Source organism: Ranitomeya imitator, chromosome 1, assembly GCF_032444005.1.
Source record: "Ranitomeya imitator isolate aRanImi1 chromosome 1, aRanImi1.pri, whole genome shotgun sequence".
NCBI classification, from domain to species: domain Eukaryota; kingdom Metazoa; phylum Chordata; class Amphibia; order Anura; family Dendrobatidae; genus Ranitomeya; species Ranitomeya imitator.
The window spans coordinates 395010391-395022824 of record NC_091282.1 but is presented as its reverse complement, the minus strand read 5'-3'; positions in this window follow the sequence as shown (position 1 = coordinate 395022824).

Sequence of the window (12434 nt, the reverse complement as noted above, 5' to 3'; positions counted from 1 at the left end):
AAAGTCAAATGATGCTCCTTTCCTTCCAAGCCCTGCGCCCAAACAGTGTTTTTTCTCCACACATGGGGTTTCGGCATATTCAGGAGAAATTGCAAAACAATTTTTATGGTCCATTATCACTTGTTATCCGTGTTAAAGTAAAAAATTTGTGGCTAAATGATGATTTTTGTAGAAAATTTTTTTAATATTCACGGCTCTACGTTATAAACTTATGTGAAGCAAAGTGCTCACCAAATATCTATATAAGTTCCTTGAGGGGTCTAGTTTCCAAAATGCGGTCACTTATGGGGGTTTCCACTGTATAGGCATATCAGTGGCTCTGCAAATGCCACATGGTGTCGGCTCTCGATTCCAGACAATTTTACATTCAAAAAAGTCAAACTGTGCTCTCTCCCTAATGAGCCCTGCCATGTGCTGAAAGAGCGTTTTTCCACCAAATATGGAATATCAACTTTAAAAAAACTGACCGTCACCTCCAAACATAGATCAAGTGTGAACAGGTGCTGAACCTAGAGTCACCAACTCGTACACAGTCAAATAAATAGGGCAGCACATTGTAGCGCCAAAATCTGCAAACATGAAACATGAAAATTGAATTGCATTACTGCACTAGAAATATGAAAAATTTAGAAAGTTTAGCGCATAAATTGGCCAATATATGTATACCTTGTAGCCACGATAGGGCATTTCTCATACACAAGGGCCTAGCAATGCATATCTTCTCTGAGAATAAAGTCTTCATCTGAATGGGAACCTAACATGAGTACTCTCTTTGTCTAGGTTCAGCAGCTGTTCACACTTAGTCTATGTTTGGATGTGATGGTCAGCTTTTTCAAATTTGTATTCATTAGCCTTCTGACTGAGCCACTCCGTTTTTTAGCCACAGGTGTTTTAAACACAGCAGACCACTACCCCGCCACAGAGAGAGAAATTTTAGTCAAAGAGAGGACTCACATTAGGTTCCCATTCAGATGAAGACTTTATTCTCAGAGAGGAAAGGCATTGCTAGGCCCCTGTATACGAGTAATGCCCTATCATGGCTACAAGGGACACATAAATTGGCCAATTTATGCGCTAACCTTTCTCAATTTTTCATATTTCTAGTGCAGTAATGCAATTCAATTTTCATATTTCATGTTTGCAGTTTTTGGCACTACAGTGTGCTGCCTTAAATATGGAATATCAGCATACTCAGGAGAATTGGTACAACAAATTTTAGGGTTCATTTTCTCCTGGTACCCATGTAAAAATACAATAAATTGGGTCCTGAGTAATTTTTTTTGTGAAAGAAAGTTAAATGTTTATTTTTCCTTCTGTATTGCTTCAGTTCCTGTGAAGCACCAGAATGGTTAATAAACTTTTTGAATGTGATTTTGAAGGGGTGCAGTTTTTAGAATGGTGTCATTTTAGGGTATTTTCCGTCAAGCAGTATAGGCCTCTCAAAGTCACATCTAACGTGATGTAGTTCCTAAAAAAAATAAAGATTTTGTAAATGTTGTTGGAAAAATTGGAAATTGGTTAGCTTTTAATCCTTCTGACTTCCTAACAAAAAAAAATTATGCTTCAATAATTGCGCTGATGGAAAGTAGACATGTAGGAAACGTTATTTATGGACTATTTTGCATGACATAACTTTCTGATTTGGGGGCTTCAAAATTAAAATTTTGAAAATTTTTAATTTTTCAAAATTTTTGCCAAATTTATGATTATTTTCACAAATAAGTAATAAGTCATATAGAAGAAATTTTATCGCTATCATGAAGTACAATTTGTCATGAAAACAGAATTTCAGAATCAGCGGGATCTGTTAAATCATTCCAGAGCTATAATAATGATATATTAAGAGACATTGGTCAGATTTCAAAAATTAGGCATGGTCATTAACCTGCAAAGTGGCTCAGTTCTTAAGGGGTTAATGGTGTTGCAGCTTCTGTGACCTTTCAAAAAAGGTGTGCAAATACTGACAGACCATGAGACACTTAGATTGCACACAGGTGGACTTCCTTTCACTGAGCATGTGACTTATGAAGGTAATTGCTTGCACCCAAAATTTGTGATTATACATACACAGGCCAATTCATTATTTGATCCCATAAATTTAATATATGCCTATATTTTTCTCACTTCATTAACTTGGACTATTTAGTGCTGATGCATCACATGGAAATCGGATTACAAAAATATTTAAACACAGGTTGTAATGTAACAAAACAGGTAAAAAGCCAAGAGGGTGAATACTTTTGCAAGTCAGTGTGTTAAAACATCGTATATACCCCAAATAAACACGTCACAAAAAAAATCCTCAAATAGAAAAATGATGGTAAAATAAAAGAGTTACAGGTCTCTGAAAATGGCATACTTTTGAATTACAAGTTGGGTATCGTCAACATAATAATGAGATGGAGAATCGTGCTACCAGGACATGTTTACCATTAATGAGCTCTGTATAAGCAAACCCCCCAAAAAACAATGAAGGAAATGCATTTATTCATTGCATGCTTTTATTGCACAGTGTGTACGAGCAACATTTTTATTTTCAACTCAGTTAGCAGTAAAGCTAGAATTTATGCTGCCAATCATCCTCAGTAGAAATGAGCTAACTCGTTTAGAAAATGTTTTCCAATCTTAAATTCGTCACAAATGTAGCAAATTTAGATTCGTGTTTGTATTCCTGTGCATTTTCCTTAAAATCTGCAAAATTCAGCCAAAGTTTGGTAAATGATTGAGTTTCCACTAATGCTGTTATTAGGACTTTGGCTAGGATAGTGGTGCTGTGTGATGAGCAGGCGGGGACGTGTTTGATGTGGGGAGAGTTCAGAGGAGCAACAGACTGTTATTCTTTTTCTTTTTTAGTAATTTAATGTGCGGAGATTCTCGCAGCCAATCAAGGCAAAGAAACCATCGACAACATCCAGACACAAGGGCTTGTGTCATTGGATGCCTAAGTCACATGTCCCTCTGCATTTAAAAAGCGTAAATGTGGCTTTGGCGCCATTTTGTCAGTGTAACAGCATAGTAAGGCAGCTGCTGTTGCTGTAAATAGGCAGATAGAAAGCTCGGAGGTTAATGGTGAGCTGGTTCAGATAAAGAGGATCCTGTGTCAAATCGACCTTCAAACATATCAATCCTTTGTGATAATTGTGTGGTCCAGATGTGAGCAGGGTGCGGGATGCAGTAATGGACAGGAGACAGAGTAAGAGTTAATTTGGTTTACTGGAACAGGGGTGTACTCCACGAAGGGAGGAGGTAGGGTAAAACTGGAGTTTAACAGTTTGGTATACGGGATGGGGGTGAAGTGTATAATAGGGATAGCAACAGTTCTCAAGAGCTAACTTATCATTCTGACGGCTTCCTGACTGAAGAGTCCACAATAGGTACGGTGGCGTCAACAGGTCAGAGATGGATCCAGTGTCATCCTGTAGGTGTCCTTGAGTCGAATGCCAATGGCAGCGGCTTGTCCTCGGCGTCTTTAGGCTATGTGCACACGTTCAGGATTTTTTGCGTTTTTTCTAACATTTTTTTGGCTGTTTTCTTTGGAAAAACACTTAAAAAATGCATACATAAGCATCCCATTATTTTTAATGCATTCTGCAATTTTTGTGCACATGATGCATTTTTTTCCACGAAAAAGACGCATCGCGGTAAAAAACGCAGCATGTTCATTAATTTTGCTGATTTTTCGTGTTTTTGACGCTATTTAATGCATTGGCAAGCTCCGGAAAAAAACGCAGAAAAAATGAGCAAAAACCGCGAAAAAATGCATGCGGATTTCCTGCAGAAAAAGTCCGGTTTTGTTCAGGAAAGTTCTGCAGAAAATCCTGACGTGTGCACATAGCCTTAGGCTAAGTTTTCCCCCAGGCAACAGAGGAGACAGTCCCAACAGCTCCGGACCCGCCACAATACAGGTACCCCCGGTCCTTCTTCTTACAAAGACACCAGCACACATTTCAGCATTTACCGTATATACTCGAGAATAAGCCGACCGGAGTATAAGCCGACCCCCCCTAATTTTGCCACAAAAAACTGGGAAAACTTATTGACTCGAATGTAAGCCTAGGGTGGGAAATGCAGCAGTTACCGGTAAATGTTAAAAGTAAAAATAGATACCAATAAAAGTAAAATTAATTGAGACATCAGTAGGTTAAGTGTTTTTGAATATCCATATTGAATCAGGAGCCCCATATAATGCTCCATACAAAATACGCCCCATATAATGCTCCATATTAAAATATGCCCTGTTGTGAATTCTGCTCTTGGGCTCCCTCCGGTGGTCATGAGTGGTAGTGCTGCTGTCTGTGGATCGCAGCATTCATCAGGTGTGTTCAATTTGGACTCAGCTATTTTGTCCTGCTTGATCCTTTAGTCAGTGCCAGTTGTCCATTGTTTTTGGAGGATTCACTTCCCTTCTGGTCTCTCCTGTTTGCTGTGCTTTTCTACAAAGATAAGTCCTGGCTTTGTTTTTGCTGTCCACCTGCTGTGGACCTTATAGTTCTGTGCATTTTCATGTTTTGTCTTGTCCAGCTTTGTTTGTGAAGGATTTTTTGCAGCCTAGCTGTGTCTCTGGAGATGCAGATATACCCTCCATGTCTCTAGTCAGATGTGGTGATTTGTATTTTCTGTGGTGGATATTTTCTAGTGTTTTAATACTGACCGCATAGAACTCTGTTCTGTTCTTTCTTTTTAGCTAGTATGGCCTCCTATGCTAAATTCTGATTTCATGTCTGCGTATGTTATTTCCCTCTCCTCTCACAGTCAATATTTGTGGGGGGCTGTCTATTCTTTGGGGATTTTCTCTGAGGCAAGATAGGTTTCCTGTTTCTGTCTTTAGGGGAAGTTAGTTCTTAGGCTGTGTCGAGGGGTCTAGGGAGTGTTAGGTACCCCCCACGGCTACTTCTAGTTGTGCTGCTAGGTTCAGGGTTTGCGGTCGGTACAGGTACCACCTTCTCCAGAGTACGTCTCATGCTGCTCCTAGGCCACCAGATCATAACAGTACAACTGGTCAACAATGAGTTAATTGCATCTCAGAAGAAGGGAGGGAAGGTTTTGAGCCATTTTTTTTTCCTTAGCCTGTTTTGTATTTTCCTCCCTCTTAATCTCTGGGTGGCTACGGAATCTCGTAATAACATGAATGTTCAGGAGTTAGTTTCTCGGGTGGATCAGCTTGCTGCTAGGGTACAGGGTATTTCAGATTATATTGTTCAGACTCCTGCCTTAGAACCTAAGTTTCCCACTCCTGATTTATTCTTTGGTGACAGATCCAAATTTTTGAGTTTCAAAAATAACTGTAAACTGTTTTTTGCATTGAGACCCTGGTCTTCTGGTGATCCCATTCAGCAGGTTAAAATCATCATATCTCTGCTGCGTGGTGACCCACAGGATTGGGCATTTTCCCTGGAAACTGGCAATCCTGCTTTGCTTAATGTTGATTCTTTCTTTCAGGCATTGGGGTTGTTGTATGATGAGCCTAATTCTGTGGATCAGGCTGAGAAAATCTTGTTGGCCCTGTGTCAAAGTCAAGAAGCGGCAGAATCGTATTGCCAGAAATTTAGAAAATGGTCTGTACTGACTAAATGGAATGAGGATGCCTTGGCGGCAATTTTCAGAAAGGGTCTTTCTGAATCCGTTAAAGATGTTATGGTGGGGTTCCCCACGCCTGCTGGTCTGAGTGATTCTATGTCTCTGGCCATTCAGATTGATCGACGCTTGCGCGAGCGCAGAGTTGTGCACACTGTGGCGTTGTCCTCTGAGCGGAGCCCTGAGCCTATGCAGTGTGATAGGATTTTGTCTAGAGCTGAACGTCAAAGATTCAGGCATCAGAATAGGTTGTCTTTTTACTGCGGCGATTCTGCTCATGTTATTTCTGATTGCCCTAAGCGTACAAAGAGAATCGCTAGTTCTGTTACCATCAGTACTATACAACCTACATTTCTGTTATCTGTAACCTTGATCTGCTCATTATCATCATTTTCTGTCATGGCATTTGTGGATTCAGGCGCCGCTCTGAACTTAATGGACTTAGAATTTGCCAGACGTTGTGGTTTCCCCTTGCAGCCTTTGCAGAACCCTATTCCTTTAAGGGGCATTGATGCTACACCGTTGGCTAAAAATAAACCTCAGTTTTGGACACAGCTGACCATGCACATGGCGCCAGCCCATCAGGAAGATTGTCGTTTTCTGGTGTTGCATAATTTGCATGATGATGTTGTGCTGGGCTTTCCATGGTTACAGGTACATAATCCGGTGTTAGATTGGAGATCTATGTCTGTGACTAGTTGGGGTTGTCAGTGGGTTCATGGTCACGTTCCTTTGATGTCAATTTCCTCTTCCCCCTCTTCTGAAATTCCTGAGTTTTTGTCAGATTTCCAGGATGTATTCGATGAGCCCAAATCCAGTTCCCTTCCACCGCATAGGGACTGCGATTGTGCTATTGACTTGATTCCAGGTTGTAAGTTCCCTAAGGGCCGACTTTTCAACCTGTCTGTGCCAGAACATGCCGCCATGCGGAGCTATATTAAGGAGTCTTTGGAGAAGGGGCATATTCGGCCATCTTCTTCACCATTGGGAGCAGGATTTTTTTTTGTTGCCAAGAAGGATGGCTCCTTGAGACCCTGTATTGATTATCGCCTCTTGAATAAGATCACGGTCAAATTTCAATACCCTTTGCCTTTGCTTACTGATTTGTTTGCTAGGATTAAGGGGGCTAGCTGGTTTACTAAGATTGACCTTTGAGGGGCATATAATCTTATTCGTATTAAGCAGGGTGACGAATGGAAAACTGCATTTAATACGCCCGAAGGCCATTTTGAATACCTTGTGATGCCATTCGGACTCTCTAATGCCCCATCTTTGTTCCAATCCTTCATGCATGATATCTTTCGGAGTTATCTTGATAAATTCATGGTTGTATATTTGGATGATATTTTGATTTTTTCCAATGATTGGGAGTCTCATGTGAAACAGGTCAGGATGGTATTTCAGATCCTCCGTAATAATGCTTTATTTGTGAAGGGTTCAAAGTGCCTCTTTGGAGTGCAGAAGGTTTCTTTTTTGGGTTTCATTTTTTCTCCCTCGTCTATAGAAATGGATCCGGTTAAGGTTCAGGCCATTCATGATTGGATTCAGCCCACATCTGTGAAGAGCCTTCAGAAATTCTTGGACTTTGCTAATTTTTATCGTCGTTTCATTGCCAACTTCTCCAGTGTGGTTAAACCTCTGACCGATTTGACGAAGAAAGGCGCTGATGTGACGAATTGGTCTTCCGCGGCTATTTCTGCCTTTCAGGAGCTTAAGCACCGATTTACTTCTGTCCCTGTGTTGCGTCAGCCGGATGTTTCTCTTCCATTTCAGGTTGAGGTTGACGCATCTGAGATTGGGGCAGGGGCCGTTTTGTCTCAGAGGAATTCTGATGGTTCCTTGATGAAACCGTGTGCCTTCTTTTCTCGGAAGTTTTCGCCTGCGGAACGCAATTATGATGTCGGCAATCGGGAGTTGTTGGCTATGAAGTGGGCATTTGAGGAGTGGCGACATTGGCTTGAGGGGGCCAAGCACCGTATTGTGGTCCTGACCGATCATAAGAATCTGATTTGCCTCGAGTCTGCCAAACGGCTGAATCCTAGACAGGCTCGATGGTCCCTGTTTTTCTCCCGTTTTGATTTTGTGGTCCCGTACATTCCGGGTACTAAGAATGTTAAGGCGGATGCCCTCTCTAGGAGTTTTTTTCCTGATTCCCCTGGGGTTCTTGAGCCGGTCGGTATTCTGAAGGAAGGGGTGATTCTTTCTGCCATCTCCCCTGATTTACGACGGGTTCTTCAGGAATTTCAGGCTAATAAACCTGACCAATGTCCAGTGGGGAAACTGTTTGTTCCTGATAGATGGACTAGTAAAGTGATTTCTGAGGTTCATTGTTCTGTGTTGGCTGGCCATCCTGGGATTTTTGCTACCAGAGATTTGGTTGGTAGGTCCTTTTGGTGGCCTTCTTTGTCGCGGGATGTGCGTTCTTTTGTGCAGTCCTGTGGGATTTGTGCGCGGGCTAAGCCTTGCTGTTCCCGCACTAGTGGGTTGCTTCTGCCTTTGCCGGTCCCTGAGAGACCTTGGACGCATATTTCTATTGATTTTATTTCAGAGCTTCCGGTTTCTCAGAGGATGTCTGTTATCTGGATGGTTTGTGACCGGTTTTCTAAGATGGTTCATTTGGTACCTTTGCCTAAATTGCCTTCCTCTTCTAATTTGGTTCCGTTGTTTTTTCAGCATGTGGTTCGTTTGCATGGCATTCCGGAGAATATTGTGTCCGATAGAGGTTCCCAGTTTGTTTCTAGGTTTTGGCGGGCCTTTTGTGCTAGGCTGGGCATTGATTTGTCTTTTTCTTCCGCATTTCATCCTCAGACAAATGGCCAAACCGAGCGAACTAATCAGACTTTGGAAACTTATTTTAGATGCTTTGTGTCTGCTGATCAGGATGATTGGGTGGCTTTCTTGCCATTGGCCGAGTTTGCCCTTAATAATCGGGCTAGTACTGCTACCTTGGTTTCGCCTTTTTTTTGTAATTTTGGTTTTCATCCTCGTTTTTCTTCGGGGCAGGTTGAGCCTTCTGATTGTCCTGGTGTGGATTCTGTGGTTGACAGGCTGCAGCAGATTTGGGCTCATGTGGTGGACAATTTGGTGTTGTCTCAGGAGGTGGCTCAGCGTTTTGCTAACCGCCGTCGGTGTGTTGGTTCCCGGCTTCGGGATGGGGATTTGGTCTGGTTGTCTTCCCGTCATGTTCCTATGAAGGTTTCTTCCCCTAAGTTCAAGCCTCGGTTTATTGGTCCTTATAGGACTTCTGAGATTATCAATCCAGTGTCTTTTCGTTTGGCCCTTCTGGCCTCTTTTTCCATTCATAATGTTTTCCATAGATCTTTGTTGCGGAAGTATGTGGTGCCCGTTGTTCCCTCTGTTGATCCTCCGGCTCCGGTGTTGATTGATGGGGAATTGGAGTATGTGGTTGAGAAGAATTTGGATTCTCGTTTTTCGAGGCGGAAGCTTCAGTATCTGGTCAAATGGAAGGGTTATGGCCAGGAGGATAATTCTTGGGTTGTTGCCTCCGATGTTCATGCTGACGATTTGGTTCGTGCCTTTCATTTGGCTCGTCCTGATCGGCCAGGGGGCTCTGGTGAGGGTTCGGTGACCCCTCCTCAAGGGGGGTGTACTGTTGTGAATTCTGCTCTTGGGCTCCCTCCGGTGGTTATGAGTGGTAGTGCTGCTGTCTGTGGATCGCAGCATTCATCAGGTGTGTTCAATTTGGACTCAGCTATTTAGTCCTGCTTGATCCTTTAGTCAGTGCCAGTTGTCCATTGTTTTTGGAGGATTCACTTCCCTTCTGGTCTCTCCTGTTTGCTGTGCTTTTCTACAAAGATAAGTCCTGGCTTTGTTTTTGCTGTCCACCTGCTGTGGACCTTATAGTTTTGTGCATTTTCATGTTTTGTCTTGTCCAGCTTTGTCTGTGAAGGATTTTTTGCAGCCTAGCTGTGTCTCTGGAGATGCAGATATACCCTCCATGTCTTTAGTAAGATGTGGTGATTTGTATTTTCTGTGGTGGATATTTTCTAGTGTTTTAATACTGACCGCATAGTACTCTGTTCTTTTCTTTCTTTTTAGCTAGTATGGCCTCCTATGCTAAATTCTGATTTCATGTCTTCGTATGTTATTTCCCTCTCCTCTCACAGTCAATATTTGTGAGGGGCTGTCTATCCTTTGGGGATTTTCTCTGAGGCAAGATAGGTTTCCTGTTTCTGTCTTTAGGGGAAGTTAGTTCTTAGGCTGTGTCGAGGGGTCTAGGGAGTGTTAGGTACCCCCCACGGCTACTTTCAGTTGCACTGCTAGGTTCAGGGTTTGCGGTCGGTACAGGTACCACCTTCTCCAGAGTACGTCTCATGCTGTTCCTAGGCCACCAGATCATAACAATGCCCCATATAATGCTGCACAAAGGTTAATAATGGCCCCATAAGATGCTCCATAGAAACATTTGCCCCATACAATGCTGCATAAAGGTTGATGGCCCCATAAGATGCTCCAAACATTATGCCCCATGAGATACTCCACACATTATGCTCCATAAGATGCTCCATACATTATGGCCCCATAAGATGCTCCACACATTATGGCCCCATAAGATGCTCCATACATTATGGCCCCATGAGATGCTCCATATATTATGGCCCCATGAGATGCTCCATACTTTATGGCCCCATGAGATGCTCCATACATTGTGGCCCCATACGATGCTCCATACATTGTGGCCCCATGAGATGCTCCATACATTGTGGCCCCGTGAGATGCTCCGTACATTGTGGCCCCATGGGATACTCCATACATTGTGGCCCCATGAGATGCTCCATACATTGTGGCCCCATGAGATGCTCCATACATTGTGGCCCAATACGATGCTCCATACATTGTGGCCCCATATGATGCTCCATACATTGTAGCCCCATAAGATGCCTCATACATTGTGACCCCATAAGATGCTCCACACATTTGCCCCATATGCTGTTGCTACGATTAAAATAAAAAAAATCACATACTCACCTCGTTCCACCACTGCGCGCTGCTCTGTCTTCCATCCTCTGCACTGAAGGTTCAGGCAGAGGGTGGCGCGCACACTAATCAAGTCATCGCGCCCTCTGACCTGAACAGTAAGTGCAGAGGATGGAAGACAGAGCAGCGCGCAGTGGTGGAACAAGGAAGGTGACTATCGCGCAATGCTCACCTCCCCTGATATACTCACCTGCTCCCGGCGCGGTCTCTGGTAGCGTCTCACTGTCAGATGGTGTCCGGGAGCCGGCGGCATCGTGTGTTCAGCGGTCACGTACCACTCATTACATTAATGAATATGCGTCCTGTTGTGAATTCTGCTCTTGGGTTCCCTCCAGTGGCTGTAGGTGGGAATGCAGTTGTCTCTGACTCGCACTCCTGGCCAGGTGTGTCGGATGATTACAATTCTGACTGGGATATTTAGGTGTGCAGGATCCTTTAGCCGTTGCCAGTTGTCAATGTTCCTTGTGAAGTGTTGGAACACTTTCTGGCTTCTCCTGCTTGCTGCCAAATTCAGCAAAGATAAGTGTTTGGTTTTTGTATCTGTTGCACACTGCTGTGTGCTTGTTTCAGTTTTATTCCTGCTCTGTTTGTAGGATTCACTGGAGTTGCAGATTTACGCTCCTACATCTTTTAGTAGATGTAGGAAGTTTTTTGTATATTCTGCTGTGTATGTTTTGAAGGGTTTAAATACTGACCGCACAGAACTCTGTCCTATCCTGTCCTATCTAGCTAGAGTGGCCTCCTGTGCTAAATCCTGATTTTCTGCCTGTGTATGTTTTTTCCTCTCCGACTCACCACCAATATTTGTGGGAGGCTGTCTATCCTTTGGGGATTTTATCTGAGGCAAGATAGTATTCCTATTTCCATCTTTAGGGGTATTTAGTACTACGTGACCGCTGAACACAGGAAGATGCCACTGGCTCCCGGTGACCATGGGACATGCAGGGACATGCAGGGACAGCGCCAGGAGCAGGTGAGTGTTGTGAGTTCTGTTTTTGGGCTCCCTCTGGTGGTTACTGATGGTACTGGGTGACTTGTGTTCTCTGCGGTCTCTGGTGTCCACCTGTTCCATCAGGTTATGGGTGTTTCCTATTTAACCTGGCTTTTTTGTCATTTCCTCGCCGGCTATCAATGTAATCAGCGTGTCTTTTTACCTCTGCTCCCTGCGTCTGTTATCTTCAGGACAAGCTAAGTTTTGATTTTCCTGTTCCACGTTTTGCTTACTTTTTGTCTTAGTCCAGCTTGCAGATATGTGATTCCTTGCTGCTGGTAGCTCTAGTGGGCTGAAATTACTCCTCATGTTCCATGAGTTGGCACATGAGTTCAAGTAATTTCAGGATGTTTTTTTGAAGGGTTTTTCGCTGACCGCGCTGTTCACTTTTGTATCCTCTGCTATCTAGCTTTAGCGGGCCTCATTTTTGCTGATTCTATTTTCATAACTACGTATGTGCTTTCCTCTCATTTCACCGTTATTACATGTGGGGGGCTGCTATTTCTGTGGGGTGTTTCTCTGGAGGCAAGTGAGGTCTGTGTTTCTTCTTATAGGGGAAGTTAATCCTTCGGCTGGCGCGAGACGTCTAGGAATCATCGTAGGCACGTTCCCCGGCTACTGCTAGTTGTGTGTTTAGGTTCAGGATCGCGGTCAGCTCAGGTTCCATCACCCTAGAGCTTGTTTTGTTTTTGTGCTTGTCCTTTTGTGATCCCCTGCCATTGGGATCATGACAGGTGAGTATGTCCCCGCGCTGCTCCCCCGCCGACCCCCCCCCCGCACTGGCAATGACTCGAGTATAAGCCGAGAGGGTCACTTTCAGCCCAAAAAAGTGGGCTGAAAATCTCGGCTTATAGTCGAGTATATACGGAAA